Source organism: Sarcophilus harrisii, chromosome 2 (genome assembly GCF_902635505.1).
Source record: "Sarcophilus harrisii chromosome 2, mSarHar1.11, whole genome shotgun sequence".
NCBI lineage: Eukaryota > Metazoa > Chordata > Mammalia > Dasyuromorphia > Dasyuridae > Sarcophilus > Sarcophilus harrisii.
The window spans coordinates 555,118,234-555,134,131 of NC_045427.1; positions in this window are offsets into that span (position 1 = coordinate 555,118,234).

The window sequence follows — 15,898 nt, forward strand, 5'->3', positions numbered from 1 at the left end:
CAGAACCAGGAAAACAATTAATATAACAACAATAATATTGTAAAGGTGAGCAATTTTGAATGACTTAGGAAGTCTAATAGACATAACAACCAAACACAATTCCAGAGGATTCACAAGAGCTGAAAAATACTGTCCCATTTTTGGTAATAAAGCGATAGAGCCAGAGTGAAGATTGAGACTTTTTTTTTTTGACATGGTCAAAATGTGAATTTTTTTCTCCCTCACTGTACAAGTTTATAAAAGATGATTTTAGTTCTATCTTATTTGTTTTTTTTTCATTAAGGAGAATAAGGGAAAAGGGAGAGAAGGTGAATCTTTCTTTGGGAAAACATTTGAACATAAAAAAATTTAAAAATAGAAAGGTAGAAGTTTGTTGAAATTATGTCTAAAGAGTCTAAAGAGCCTAAGAGAGTCTCTTTTAAATAAAATCAATGAGACATATTTGTGGTAACTATTTTGACTCCTCACAAGACTTTAAAATTTTCTTTCTTAATTCTTGAAAGGGGAGAATTGATTTAAGGAGTAGAAATTAATAAAACCCTAACTCTTAAAACTTGTGAGAAAGGAGGAGAGAAAAGCCAAGCGCAGCCTGATATATATTTAAGATGAGGAAAGAGTAGTTTTCAAAGGGTTTGGAGAAGATAGGTAGGATTTCATTCTACAGGGAAAGTCAATCCAAGTAAGATAGGAAACTCTCAAGAATGAAATTCCCCAAACACAAGGAAAACATCTAATGAGGACAGAAAATGGGAATTATTTCATTATTTATTTATTTATTTTTAATTAATTAATTTATCTTTATTTATAAAGTATATGCATAGGTAATTTTTCCAACATTGACCCTTGCAAAACATTTTGTTCCAAATTTTCCCCTCCTTCCCCTTACTTGGCAGGTAGTCCAATACATGTTAAATATGTTGAAATACATGTTAAATCCAATATATGTATACATATTTATACCGTTTTCTTTCTGCACAAGAAAAAGCAGATGAAGAAGGAAGAAAAAGAAAAACTGAGAAAGAAAACAAAATGCAAGCAAATAAAAACAAAGAGAGTGAGAATGCTATATTGTGTTCCTTATTCTATTCCCACGGTTCTCTCTCAGAGTGTAGATGGCTCTCTTTATCATTGCACAAGTGGAACTGGTTTGAATCTTCTCATTATTGAAGAGAGTGACATCCATCAGAATTGATCTTCATATAGTCTTATTGTTGCCATGTATAATGATCTCCTGGTTCTGCTCATTTCCCTCAGCATCAGTTCATCTTAGTCTCTCCAGGCCTTTCTGAAATAATCGTGTTGGTCGTTTCTTACAGAACAATAATATTCTATAACATCCTATATCATAATTTATTCAGCCATTCTCCAATTGATGGGCATCACTTAGTTTCCAGTTTCTAGCCACTACAAACAGGGCTGCCACAAACATTTTTGCACATACGGGTCCCTTTTCCTTCTTTAATATTTCTTTGGGATATAAGCCCAGTAGTAGCACTGCTGGATCAAAGGGTATGCACAGTTTGATAACTTTTTGAGCATAGTTCCAAATTGCTCTCCAGAATGGCTGGATGTATTCACAATTCCATCACCAATATATCAGTATCCCAGTTTTCCCACATCCCCTCCTTCAGTTGTCGTTATCTTTTCCTGTCATCTTAGCCAATCTGACAGGTGAGTAGTGGTATTTTAGAGTTGTCTTAATTTGCATTTTTCTGATCAATAATGATTTGGAGCACCTTTTCATGTGACTACAAATAGTTTCAGTTTCTTCATCTGAAAATTATTTGTTCATATTCTTTGATCATTTATCAATTAGAGAATAGCTTGAACTATTATAAATTGGAGTCAATTCTCTATATATTTTAGAAATGAGGTCTTTATCAGATCCTTTGGATGTAAAAATGTTTTCCCAGTTTATTCTTCCCTTCTAATCTTGTCTGCATTAATTTTGTTTGTACAAAAACTTTTTAACAATATAATCAAAATTATCTATTTTGTGATCAATAATTATTTTAAGAGATGTAAATGGATGCCAAACAATTCACCAAATAGCTTAATTTTTTTAAAAAAAAATTATACAGAAAGTGGAAGTAAGCCCAGGCAACAGAGAATGAATATAAAAGCACATCCTGGAAGAGTGTCAGGAATACCAACTCTCACAATGAAATTTAGCTAAAGCTAAAGAAAATTAGGGACAACAAAAAAAGTTTTCTAAAATTATATTGAGGAAAGAAGGCATTAAAGATGGGAGGACCACTGCTACTTAGGGCAGATGGAAAGATGATAACAGCATAGAAAGAAAATAGAGCTGTTGAACTTTTAACTTCCTTCTTTCCTTTCTTGGATGTCCAATGACTTTTGGATTGAATAAGACAAAACAAAAAATAGGGAATTGGTGCTCAGGATCAATAAGTAGACAGCAAGAGAGCACCAAGCTGTCTTTGATGAATTCAAGACACCTGGCCAAATGCACAATGTCCTGCATAGTTAAAGGATTGGTAAGTATGATTTCCAAGCCACTGTCAATTATATTCAAAAAATCTAGGACAACAGGAGAGGTTTTGGAAATGAAGAACAAAGTCCAATTTTCAAAAAAAAGGGAAGATAATGGAATAGTTTTTTTTTTTTAAAGATAAGTCAATAAGCATCATTTTGATTCCTAACAAAATTCTGGCACAAATTCATTAAAGAAATGGTTATTTAGCACCCAGAAAAGTAAGCAATGATTATAATGAGCCAGCATGGTATCAAGAACACATAATTCCAAATTAACTTTGTTTCCTTTTTTGACAGGGTGACTAAACAGATAAAAGAAGGAAATGCTGTAGGAATAGTTTACCTAAAGTTTAGTATTGAATTTGATAAAGCCGCTCATGCTATTACTGTAGAAAAAGAAGGATATGTGTGGTGGTTGATAATGCAATTAGATAAATTCAGAACTCGTTGTATATCTTGACTCAAGATTTGTCATTTATTCTTGCCTTGGAAAGAGGTCTAAGGTTGTGTGCCCTAGAAATGTGTGCTTGCCTTGAAAATAAATCTCTAGTGGAGGGTCCCAGGGATCTGTGCTTAGTTCCAAAAAGTTCATGCTTGTCAAATTTGTGAATAACACAATGTTGGAAAGTATAGCTAACACACTGGATGACATGGTCAAGATTCTTAAAAAATCTTAAATTAGAACTTTGTGCTGAGTCTAATAAATTTAAATTTAAGAGGGAATAATTACAGCCTTACATTTAGGTTCAAAAGGATAAAATTAGAAGAGATGGGTGGGCATGATTAGTGAGTTTGTCTAGAAAAATGTTTAGGGATTTTAGTAGATCGAAAACTCAGAATGAGTCAGAAGTAGGTCAGCAACCCTCCAAGTACTAGAATTTTGGGCAGCAGTAATCAACAAAATCTTGAATGCTTCAATGCATTTTTTTCCTAGTCAGTGTCATTCTATATCTCTGTTCACAATGTATATAAATGATATGTCGCATTTAGTGATTTTCAAATTTCAAAAGCTATCCTAGTAAATGAATTAATATTGCTTGTTAGAAATGTAAAAAGACAAAGATATAACTCCTTAAAGACTCTATTATTCTTCAGCAAAAGAGCATGCTCCAAGATCATTTGCGTTGGCATTGGTCAAGCTATCTGAAAAGCATAAAACTCCTTAGGATACTTTTGGAGGGTTTGTTTTGTTTTTTGGTTTGAATATTCAATTTATTGCAGTTTCTCTCTTTTGCCTCCCAGAGCAAAACTGATGGGAAGATTATGCTTTATTTACAAAATTGTGATAATGTTCATTTCAGTCCAAGTGAAACAAGTTTATTTGTAGCATCCTGGTTCCTATAAGTAAAAGATATCTGAATCCCATACAGAGATAAGAAAGGTAAGCCTTTTAACCCTCTTTCAAGGCATTCAGTTAATCATTATTCTAGGGACTCTAGGAACTTTTAGAAAATGGAAGCAACCCTAATATACATCAGAGATGCAATCTTTTTATATTAAAAGAGAAAGTTTGTGAATCATCTTCCATATGAGGACAGGCTAATACTTCCTCACCCCAAACTTCACTATCCCTTAAGGGTTCAGTTAGAATCAGAGTAGTTTTTAACTTCCCTGCAAACATGTCCATCCCCCAGTTGAATGTAAGTTCTCTGAACTCAGAATTTATCTCATTTCGAGCAGGACCAAGAGATCATTATATACTTCAACAACATTACTATATGATGATCAATTCTGATGGACCTGGCCATCCTCAGCAATGAGATGAACCAAATCAGTTCCAATGGAGCAGTAATGAACTGAACCAGCTATACCCAGTGAAAGAGCTCTGGGAGATGACTAAAAACCATTACATTGAACTCCCAATCCCTATATTTTTGCCCACTTGCATTTTTGATTTCCTTCACAAGCTAATTGTACAATATTTCAGAGTCTGATTCTTTTTGTACAGCAAAATATGTATACTTATTGTGTAATTAATTATCCTCTAATATATTTAACATCTACTGGTCATCCTGCCATCTAGGGGAGGGGGTGGGGGGAAGGAGGGGAAAAATTGGAACAAAGGTTTGACAATTGTCAATGCTGTAAAATTACCCATGCATATAACTTGTAAATTAAAAAGCTATTAAAATTAAAAAAAAAAAGAATTTATCTCACTTCTGTATTTGTATGTCCAGTATCTGGCACAGTGGTTGGGGATATTAGTATTAGACTTTTAATAAATGCTTATTAGTAATAATAATAGCAAAGTGGAACAGGCTGGTTTAGGAAGCAAAAGAGGTGCTTGCCCTCATTGAGTCTTCAAGCCAGAGGCTTAATGAATAATTATTATGTACTCTGTAGCAGGGATTCTTTTTTGAATATGAGTTGTACTATTTGGTTGCTGATGATCTCAGCTCTAGAAGCCTGAGATTCTAAAATACAGTAAAATAGTTGGTTCAGTGACCTCTTTGATAAGTGAGATGTTACCATGCTGATTGTTGTCCTAATTAATCCAGGTGATAAAAACATTCCCCAAGTACATGATTTGATGCTTAAATTGGAAGTGTTTCTCCTTCCAAGGATTTCACACCATAAACAAAACATGGTCTGTTTTCTAATGTAGCATTGCAGAATTGTAGCATTGCAGAAGAAACCTAATAGATATAAAATATTGCTTTAAAACTTAAAATTTAAAATTACACTGTGAAAATTATGTATTCAGATTTTATAAAATAGAAGTACTCTAAAATTGTAACAGCCTTCCTGAATATGTGATTTAAATTGATTCATTTTAAGTCAAATGCATCCTTATGGCAAACAAGCATTTTCCCACTCTATGTTTGTGGGCTTAGATAGCAGTGTCTTAGAACTTAAATACATCGCCCCCTTTTTTTGTCATAGTCCCCATCTTTGTGTTAAACTTCTCATTCTGTTTGACTGTGAATGCCATCACTCTTGTTGGGCTCACAGACTGATGCCTTCTGATTGCCTTCCAAAGAATCATATTGCCAAGTGGTCTTATCTTTAGTATCTTTTCCATCTCCTTTACAGATGCTACAGAATAGGAAAAACACTTAACTGTGAAAAATCCCAATTTCTGTTACTGGCCATGTCCCAAAAAATCCATCTTGCTCCAGGTTGACCTGCCAAGCCTAGAATAAACACATTTTATGTCTCATTGCATTATTGCCACTTCTAAATGAACTACATGAAAGATCATTTTTTTGATAGGTTTAGCAATTGAGTAAGCAATTTGCTCATCTTCAAACTGAAACTTATACATTGCAACCTTAGCCCTTGCTGCCTTTTTTCCTTTGGTTTTCTCTCAGACTACAAAAAAAGAACATTTAGGATAGTCATCACTGATTTTCACACTGTTAATATGGGAGTAAGGACAAAGCTTTGTTAAAACCAATTCCATATGAAAAATTACCTGTGGTTTTAAGTTCAAACTCTCTGGAACCAAGTTTCCTAAAGAACCACCAGATTTTCAAAAGAAAGAGATCTCATTTAATTTAAGTCATCTCATTTTAATTCATACCTGAGCAGAAGTCTCTACAACATCCCCAGCAAGAGGTTGTCCAGCCTTTGCCTCAAGTTCTCTTGAGAGGTGTTTAGCATGGAGAAAACTTTGATATGTAACAATGACTGATGGATGGAAGCAGCCTTCAAATTGGGACAATCTAGGTTTATGCTGTGCCTGTGGCACATATTGGCTGCCCTAGGAAATCAATGAATCTCTCTAAGTCCTAGGTGAGAAGATGTAGGAAAGGTGCTGATCTGCATTGGAAGAGCAGGGAGGGCTGGGTTGGGACACCAAAAAACCTAGATTCAAAATCTGTTTCCTTCATTTACTACCTATGTGATCTAAGGTAATTCAATTAGCCTCTCTAGATCTCAATTTCCTCATCTGTCCCATGAGGGGGTTAGATTAAATGGCCTTTAAGGCCCTTCTATCTTTAAGGCTCTGTATCTATGATACAATAATCTTCAAAAGTAGAGTTTTCCCCACCTCTTTATGGATATATCTAATTATTTTTCCTAATATTGAGCTGAAAACTGCTTCTCTGCAACTTCCATCCATAACTCCCAGATCACTTTAATTCCTCTTCTATAGACAGTCTTTCAAATGTATGAAAGATATCCTCCCTAAGCCTCTTCTTCTCCATTCTCAGTAATTCTGGGTCCTGTAGTTGATTCTTGTAAACTTGAATTTCTAGCCATTTTGCTATATTGGATTGCCCTCTGGATATTCTCTAGTTTATAGCAATCTCTCCAAACATGTGGTGTCCAGTGAGAAACATAATATTCCAAATGTGATCTGGCCAGGGCATAGTACTGGGGAACTATCAGTTGCTTTCAGACACTATGCATCTATTAATGTAACCTAAGAATAATAACTTTTAGGGCTGCCATGTTATATTGCTGTAGTCCCCAATCCCCTCAAATGTTTATAACATATACTACTGTGCCAAAAATCAGCTAAACGAGTATAAGAATTTACATTTATTTATTTCTATTACTTTCATCTTATTGAATTTGGCCTACGGATGTAGCCTTTTGAGATACTCCTGCCTTCTAACGTGTTGGGCTATTCCTCCAAGTATAAGGTCATCATTCAATATTTCAGTATATCTGTGTTCTCTTCAATGTAAAGATTGCTGATTGCAACCTGCCCATATCTTTTCATTTTTTACAGTACTTCTCATGTCTTTCCACAAATACTTCTTAGAGAATTTACCTAATGTCTTCTTCTAGGTCTTTTTTCCTCTTACATTATCTCCACACTCTTCCAGCCCATTCCTTTTCTAAAAGGCTCTATTTCTGCCAAAGGCACCATCATCTTTCTTATCATTTGCATGGGTTAATTTGGAAGCATCTTCTATTCCTTACTCTCCCTCACATTCATGTCTTATCATTGCCAAAGCTTGCCATTTCCACCTCTATAAAGCAACAGGAAACATGTACTTATTATGTTCCAGGCCTTGTGCTAAGTTTGAGGATACAAATATAAGTAAAAAATAGGACAGTTCATACTCTCAAGGAGCTCACTCTCTGAGGGAAAAATAAAAGACATAAAAGGGAGTTAAAAAGTAGAGGGAGATATTCAAACAAGGGGGCATGATGATAAATGGAGAGAGGCAGAAATACAGTGTCTGTGAAGGAGAATGAAACATGGACAACATTCACAATGGATATCATATTGTTCCAGATCACACTTATTTCCTCCCTTCTTTTGCTCTAAAAAAAGTCTGGTTTGTATAAAATCTATGAGCAGACTCACATTCTTAGGACTGCATTATAACAAAGACATACTGTGGGAAGATCAAAAAGAAAATCATGATGGTAGTCATAAAAGAAAAAAATGAATAAAATGCATTAAATGAAAACACCGTGTAAAAAATCTCGTAACATAGTATTTTACATAGTAATTGCGTAATATCATAGAAGGATTTTAATGAGTTTTACTGAAGAGACACCCACACCAAGACAAGCTGAACTCTTTTAAGTACAGTTGTAATTGCGTAATTAGAAGGTGTGGATAGGTTTCTTCACCAGCAGAATAATGAGTTCACTCAAGAAGAGGAGATAAAAGATCTATTAAGATGAAATTGAGTAATTATTTTTTATTACATTCCTATATATATTTTTCCTTACAAAGAGAGCCAATTTGGGTATGGTGGTAACCAATATGATAGTATTCATCTAGACTGCTTGAACCAGGGGAAAATCTTGGCTGAAATTTTAATAAGCAGTTAAAATTAGAATTGACCAGCTAAGAAAAATGCTTTTGTGTTTTAGATATAGCTACTTGCTCTTCGAAAAGATCTTAGTGCTGATTTTGTAAAAAATGCCCAGCACTTAAGTAACATATTAATTCCTAAGACTAGTATCTAAGCAGACATAGATTACAAAGAATATAAAAGTGAATGTGAATAATTGGCAATGTTTTATTTTTTTGCAAATTGATAGGGCTTCAATTTGGAAAGTCCAAGTCTAAGCAATATTTAGTGAAAGAACTCCCTTAAAAACTGAATTTTCTTTGGAAAGTTAAAAAAATGTTATTTACTTTGGGTGGGTGGGGGAAGCAGAAAGTTGTATCACTTTCAACACAAAATATAGAATTCCTATACATGTATAGATAAACCTTTTGATTAGTAATACCAATTTTTCTAATATGTGAAAATGAAACAAGATTGATTTTTTCTCTCTCTTTTCCCCTCAACGCCCCAATCTCAGTGCAAATGATATTCTCTTCAAAACAATCATCTTGGGAGACAACAATCATATCTGATACCTCATGATCTCCATTGGGAGATCCATTGGGGGTTTTCTTGGCAAAGAATGGTTTACCATTTCTTTCTCTATTTCATTTTACTGATGAGGAACTGAAGTAAATAAGGTTAAATGCCTTGTCCATATTTGAACTCAGGAAGATGAGTCTTCCTACCTTTAGGTGCAGTGTTCTATCCACTGTACTCCCTAGCTGTTCCAGACTCATTCTGCCTTTGCTTAACACATCTTAGAATTCCTCTTTTGGAAGTGCCTTCACAACTATTGCATAATCTTTTGACTATTATTCTCTGTGATGACGAATCTTCATCCTTTGAGAGCTCTGATTTTATTAAAGCAGCCAAAAGTAACTTGGAGCCAAAAGCCCATTGTAAAAGTAAGTGACATGTTTAGCCTGCAGTTGTTTCACTGGAAGTGCATTATGAATCAGAGTGTAGCCATGGAGAAGTTAGTCCCTGGAGCACAGTTCACTCCTTTTGTACTTCTGATTTTGCTATCTCCCAGAATGTCCCAAGCACTCCAGAATTTCTAAATAAAAGCATGTTGTTTGACTCTGGAGAAAATTCTACATGAATAATTCTACAAAAACATCACTACCGTGTTGATTAGCAGTTTTAACATGTACTTTCTTGGACTTGGGGGATGTTTTCCATTTAGACTGTTATTGAATCATAATGGAAACACCAAGTTTTGTCATCAGCATTTTCCTTTTAAAATGCACTATTGTATTTGATTTATCTTTTAAAGATCAGAATAGATATCTAGTCAGCCATTTGCACTCAATTTTACATTTTTTCATGGCTATCTCCACAGAAAATTTTCTTAAATTGATGTTTGGTTTTAGAATGTTTCATTATTTAAATGTGATGTTTAATTCATTGCCTTAAGTAGTTATAACTTGTGTCTAAGCCAACACAAAACTATAGTCTTATCAAGCTTCCCATAACAGCAGTGCAAGATTGACTTGCCCATCTTGAATAGTTGCAAGTTAAATCATGTCTGTAATCATTCCACAACCAAATCATTTTTTCTAGCCTTACCTTGTACACGATACCACTGTTGTTCATCCTGAGGGTGCAGAAACAGACTTTGGTTGCCATCGGCACACAACCCAAAGAAGAAACATGGTGACACTTGAGTGGATTGATGTGGATCAAGGATAGTAAGATACATGAAATATTATCTACCTTAGGTTCATTGCTAACAAATACATAGGAAGAGGAGATGAAAAGCAGCCTGGAATAGTAGAGAGCTGGCTGAAAGGCCAGAAGACCATATATCTCCCCCACTAGATCATGAAATTCTTGAGAGGGGGGCTATCTTTTGCCTTTCTTCATATCCTGAGTGCTTACCAGAGTACCTAGCATAAAGAAGGAACTTCATAAATAACACATACTAACCACGTGATTCTGGTCATTTAACTTTTCATATTTTACTTCATCCAATTACATGTAAATTACATGTAAAACAATTTTAAACATTCATCTAAAATTTTTTTGAATTCTAAATTCTTTCTTTCTCTCCCTTCCCTCTCCTCCTCATTGAAAAAATAAGCAATTGGATATAGGTTACACATGTGCAGAAATGTACACCAAATTTCTGGGATAGTCAAGTGAAAGAAAACATAGACAAAAAACCAAGAAAAATTTAAAAAATAAAAAAAGTATGCTTTGATTCGTATTCAGACTTCATCAGTTCTTTCTCTGGGATACAACATTTTTCATCACAAATCTTTCAGAATTGTTTTAGAGCTTTGTCTTGCTGAGAACTGCTAAGTCATTCATGGTTGATCATCATACAATATTGCTATTAGTGTGTACAATATTCTCCTGGTTCTGCTCAATTCACTTTGCATTTATTCATGTCTTTACAGGTTTTTCTGAGAGCATCTTGTTCATCATTTCTTATAGCTCAATAGTATTCCTTCACAATGTGTATAATAACTTTTTCAGGCATAACTCAATTGACCATATCCCCTCAATTTCAAATTTTTTATGACCACTAAAAGAGTTGCTATAAATATTTTTGTATATAGGCCGCTTCCTTAAGACTATAAGTTGCAGGAAAGGTTAAAAATAACACCAGGAATTTCCTTACTTGGACGCTCTCTATACCAATAGAACATGTCAACGTAGTACTGAATATGATTTACCCTTGTCTATCAGAAACAAAAATTTACACATTAAATTTTTCCAAAAAATTTTACCTTTTTTTAAAAAAATTTTTTTTAGTTCCTCTCCCTCCCTGAATTGTCCTCTATTTTTACCTACCTCCTCCTGGTCTCACTTGGTTTTTGAAAAGCAGTATGGTCTTTGTGTTTTTGAGTCGCTCAATCATGTTCAACTCTTCATGATCTCATTTGGAGTTTTCTTGGCAAAGATAGTGGAGGGGTTTGCCATTTCCTTCTCCAGGTCATTTTAGAGATGAGGAAACTGAGTGTCTTGCTCAGAGTCACATAGCTAAGTAAATGTCTGAAGTCTAATTTGAACTCATGAAGATGAGTCTAATTTGAACTATTTCTGATTCCAGGTCCAGCATTCTATGCACACATATCTGCCCCACCTAATGTGTACCTATTGCTAGAATAATAATAGAAGGTGTATTTGTATAACACCTCATTATGTTTAAACAACATTTTCATGAAACACAATCTTTTGATCCTCACAATAACCCTGTTATCCAAACAGGGCAAATCTTGCCCTATTTTAAAAGAGAAATCCTTACATATATGTTCTAAGTCAAGTTAGAGTGTGCAGAATTAAAACATGGATATTTGGGTTCTTTTCCAATTCTTTTTAAAAAATTTATTAGGGATTGCCAATGTGTTCCATACTTTAATAATCACATTCACATAGAAAAGCATTAAACATAAAAAATGATGCTATTTTCAAGTTCTGTCTTTATGATAAACTTAATTCTCTGTCCCTCTTTCCCTCTTGCTCACAACTAACATCTTCACCTCAAAACTCCTGTAGATTTGGATATACTTACATGTTAAGTGAAACCTAAATGGAATAGGGAAGAAAACACTCCAGTTTTGGAGCATTTTTGTCCCCACTTCTTTTGGTTAATTTTTGACTCCCACTTTCTGGCCCCAGGCCCTCCTCCTCCTCCTGCCCCCCCCCCGCCCCCCCACATACAAAGGTGTACACATTCACACCCAAAGCATCTGCTTCTTTTCAATGCATCTTTGGCTCAGTGCTGGGGCAAATAGGTAAAAGGGAATAAGCATGTGCTTCAATACAGGTGCCTGTTTTGTTAATTTTGCCACTTGGGCAAGAGTCTTGATCTCACGGGTTCAAGTTTTACTTTGTTCTGTGATAGATTAACTTAGCTGATTACAACATGGCATTAAAAAAATAAGTTTAACAATTGTTTGGGTCAATTATACCCATATCCATGGATTATAAGTCTAGCTCTTAAATGAGTAACTGATCACAAAATGAACTAAAGCAACAAAGTACACGCCCTGAGTATAAATCAATAATAACATCATCTTTAAAAGTATTGTCACTCATAAGGACAATAGCATCAGTTAAAGTTTTAGACAATATTGCACATTTTACAAAATATTAGTAATATGAACTCTACCAATCCTCCTTTCTTCTCCTGCCAACTCTGAAGTGGGTGAGGAAGGTAAGGTGTATATACAGGGTGTCTCAAAAATAGCTTCAAACTGCACTAAGATTTTTGGGACACTGCCTGCCAAACATTGTATGAGCACCCAGATATAATATTCTATCCAAATGGCTTATTTCACAAAAAGGATTTGGTTGCTATTTCCTGATTTTGATATTGAAATTTTAGCTTTTTCTGAAGTCAGCGGTGCTAAATAAGTGAATGAGGATATATAGGGTAAAATAAATTCAATATACAAAACTAAAACTGTGTGTACAAGACTCTAAGGATTCTCATTAAGCTTGAATGAATCAGATGGAATAAAAAAGGCCAGTCTTTTTTTTAAGATTTTAGGGGGATTTAAAAAATTAAACTACTTTGTAAAGTGTTTACTATTTTATTAACACTAATACTGTCATCAAAAACCAGAAGGGATATTGCTTTCACTTTAATATTTTGTGTTTTTTCTATTTCACAATTTATTTTTAGGATTTATTAAAAACTTCGAGTAAGGGGTAAGAAATAATTCCATGTCTATTAAGCACTGTATGTATAATTAATATATCTTTGGAACAGAGACTCCAAATCCATACAAAAAATCTCACCAGTTCTTTTAAGTGGTTTCAATTGCAACTTGTTAATTGTCCAAGAGTGGAGAAAATGAAGAGAAAAGTAATTTATCTTATTTTCAAATGAAAATGTCTTTGTTCTCTCCTATCATCTAACCCCTAATAAGAAAGCAATAAAAATAAAATCCCTACCACATACAAATTCCTGCATTGGTCATGTCCAAAAAAAGTCTGCATTCAAAAATTTAGAAATTCAATTTCTGTGCTCTTGAGTCCCTCAGTTCTTGATCTGGAAGTGAATAACATGTTTTATCATAAACTCCTTAAAATTGTGGCTGATCATTGTTTTAATCAGAGTTCCTGTCTTTCAAAATTGTCTTTATAATGTTGTTATAATTTTATAAATCATTCTTGTGGTTCTAGTCACTTCACTTTGTATCAATTCATACAAGTCTTTCCAGACTCCTCTGAAATCATTCCCTTTCTCATTTTTTTCCCCCGAGGCAATTAGGGTTAAGTGACTTGCCCATGGTCACACAGTTAGGAAGTGTTAAGTGTTTGAGAGACCAGATTTGAACTCAGGTCCTGACTTCAGGGCTGGTGCTCTATCCACTGTGTCACCTAGCTGTCTCCTGATTTCTTAATACATAAAAGTACTACATTGAATTCATATATCATGGTTTGTCCAGCTATTCCTCAGTTGTTGGATACCCCCTAGTTTCCAATTCTTTGCCACTACACACACACACACACAAAAGGATATTTTTCTACATATGGATCTGTTTCCTCTTTTCTTTTATCTCTTTGAGGTATAAACTATATAATAGTGTCACTGAGTCAAAGGGTTTAATCACTTTAGGGTTATAGTTTAAAACTGCTTTCCAGAATGGCTTGATCAGTTTATGTGATGACTGCATTAGCACCATGGCTGGATACCTTAGAATCAGCTTGAGTCAGTATAAGCAAAAGCCCTTGGTTTTTATTATTGGTCATTATAGGTAGGAGTGAATTAGATGGAAACAGAATCTCCACGACCTCTCCTCTTTGTCTCTGGCCCGAAGTGATCCTGGCTAGTCTTACTCCACCTCCAGTCCCTCCTACAATTCTCTGTATACACCAGTTATCGAGCCAGCATAAGATAGTGGGAAAGGCCATTTTCCAAGTATATGCTTATAGAGTATTGCCCAATCAGTAATTAGCCTTAAGTGCTCAGTTGTTCGATCTCAGTGCATGAACTCAAGAGTTTCAGCCTTTTACAAGTTTATGGCTTCACCAGCAATGCATTATTACTTGTTATTTCACGGCACTTCAATTTTCATTTTGTTTTTTTGTCAACTATGTTAATCTGATGGGTATGATGGAGTACCTCTAAGATGTGTTAATTTGCATTTCTCTAATTGTTACTAGGTGACACACTGGATAGAGTGGCTAAGACTAAAGTCAAAGAAGACATTTTCATGAGTTCAAATCTGGTCTCATACTTACTAGCTGTGTAATTGTGGGCAAATCACTTAATCACTAGCCTGTTTCCTCATCTGTAAATGAACTGGAGAAGAAAAAGGCAAACCACTCCAGCATTTTTGGTAAGAAAACCCAAGAATGGGGTCAACAAAGAGCTGGACATAACTGAACAATTATTACAAATTTAGAGTATTTTTTCTTCCACTTGGCTATTGATAGCTTGGTTTTTTTTTTCCCCCTCTGGAAGCTGTTTATTCATATCCTAGACCATTTATCATTGGGGAATGACTTAAATTTTTTATTAGTTCCCTATGCATTTTAGAAATTTTTGGCGTTTTTCCCATTTGCTGCTTCTCTTCTCTTTTTAACTGCATTGGTTTAGTTTGTGCAAATTCCTTTAAATTTATGAAACTAAAAATTGTCCATTTTAGCTTATTTTATCTGTCTTCTTTTTGGTCATGAACCCTTTCCCTGTCTGTAGATCCAACTGGTAATTTCTTTCATGCTCCTTATTAATGTAATCATCCTTTATGTGGAAGCCATGTACTCATTTGGAGTTTACCTTGGTGTAGTGTGAAATGTTTATTTTTAGTTTCTTCCATTGATTGCTTTTCAGTTTCCCCAAGAGGTTTTGTTCAATAGTGAATCCTTTGCTGATATCACTGGGTTATATAACTATGATCTCCTTCATTTGCTTCTGCCTTTGTGTAATTGGTCCCACTGATTAAGAAATATGGAGACAGAGCCACAAAGGGGACCCCCATAGAGACAAGGTGTCCTTATTCATATTTCTTAGTCTGTTTTAATGATTATGGCTTCATAGTATAGTTTGAGATCTGATATGACAAGATCTTTTCTTTCTTCCCAATTTTTTCTTTTCATTATTTAACATTCTTTGATCTGTTTTAATAAACTTTTATTTTTTAGCTTTATAAAGTAATCCTTTGATAGTTTCATTGGTATAGCACCGTATAATTTATTGACTATAGTCATTTTTATTACATTGCCTCAGTATATCCATGAATAAAGACTTTAAATCCTCTAGTTTTGTTGAAGTTGTTCATTGTTCCAACTATGATCATATTCTTTTAAAAGCTGCAATTGTTTCCCTTTGCCCATTTATTAACATAATTTTTTTTCCCCTCATGGTTATAGTTGGCAATTCTAGCAATATAAAGAATAGTAATGATACTCTTGCTTTATCTCTAATCTTATAGGAAAAACTTCTAGTTTATTCCCATTAGTTAATGCTGACTCACATTTTAGATATACTAGTTATTTTAAGAAAAAAATTTTTTTCCTTGTTCTCTTTTCATTTCCCATTTTTAAAGGTGTTCTTAAAATTTATACTTGAGTTCTGTAGGTAGGTTTCTGAAGGATGGGAAAATTAACTATTTTCATTACCTTTAGTTTCCTTTGTAATCCTATATATTTTGTTATATGCATTTAAAAATATTATTTTGAAAAGAGGTTCATAG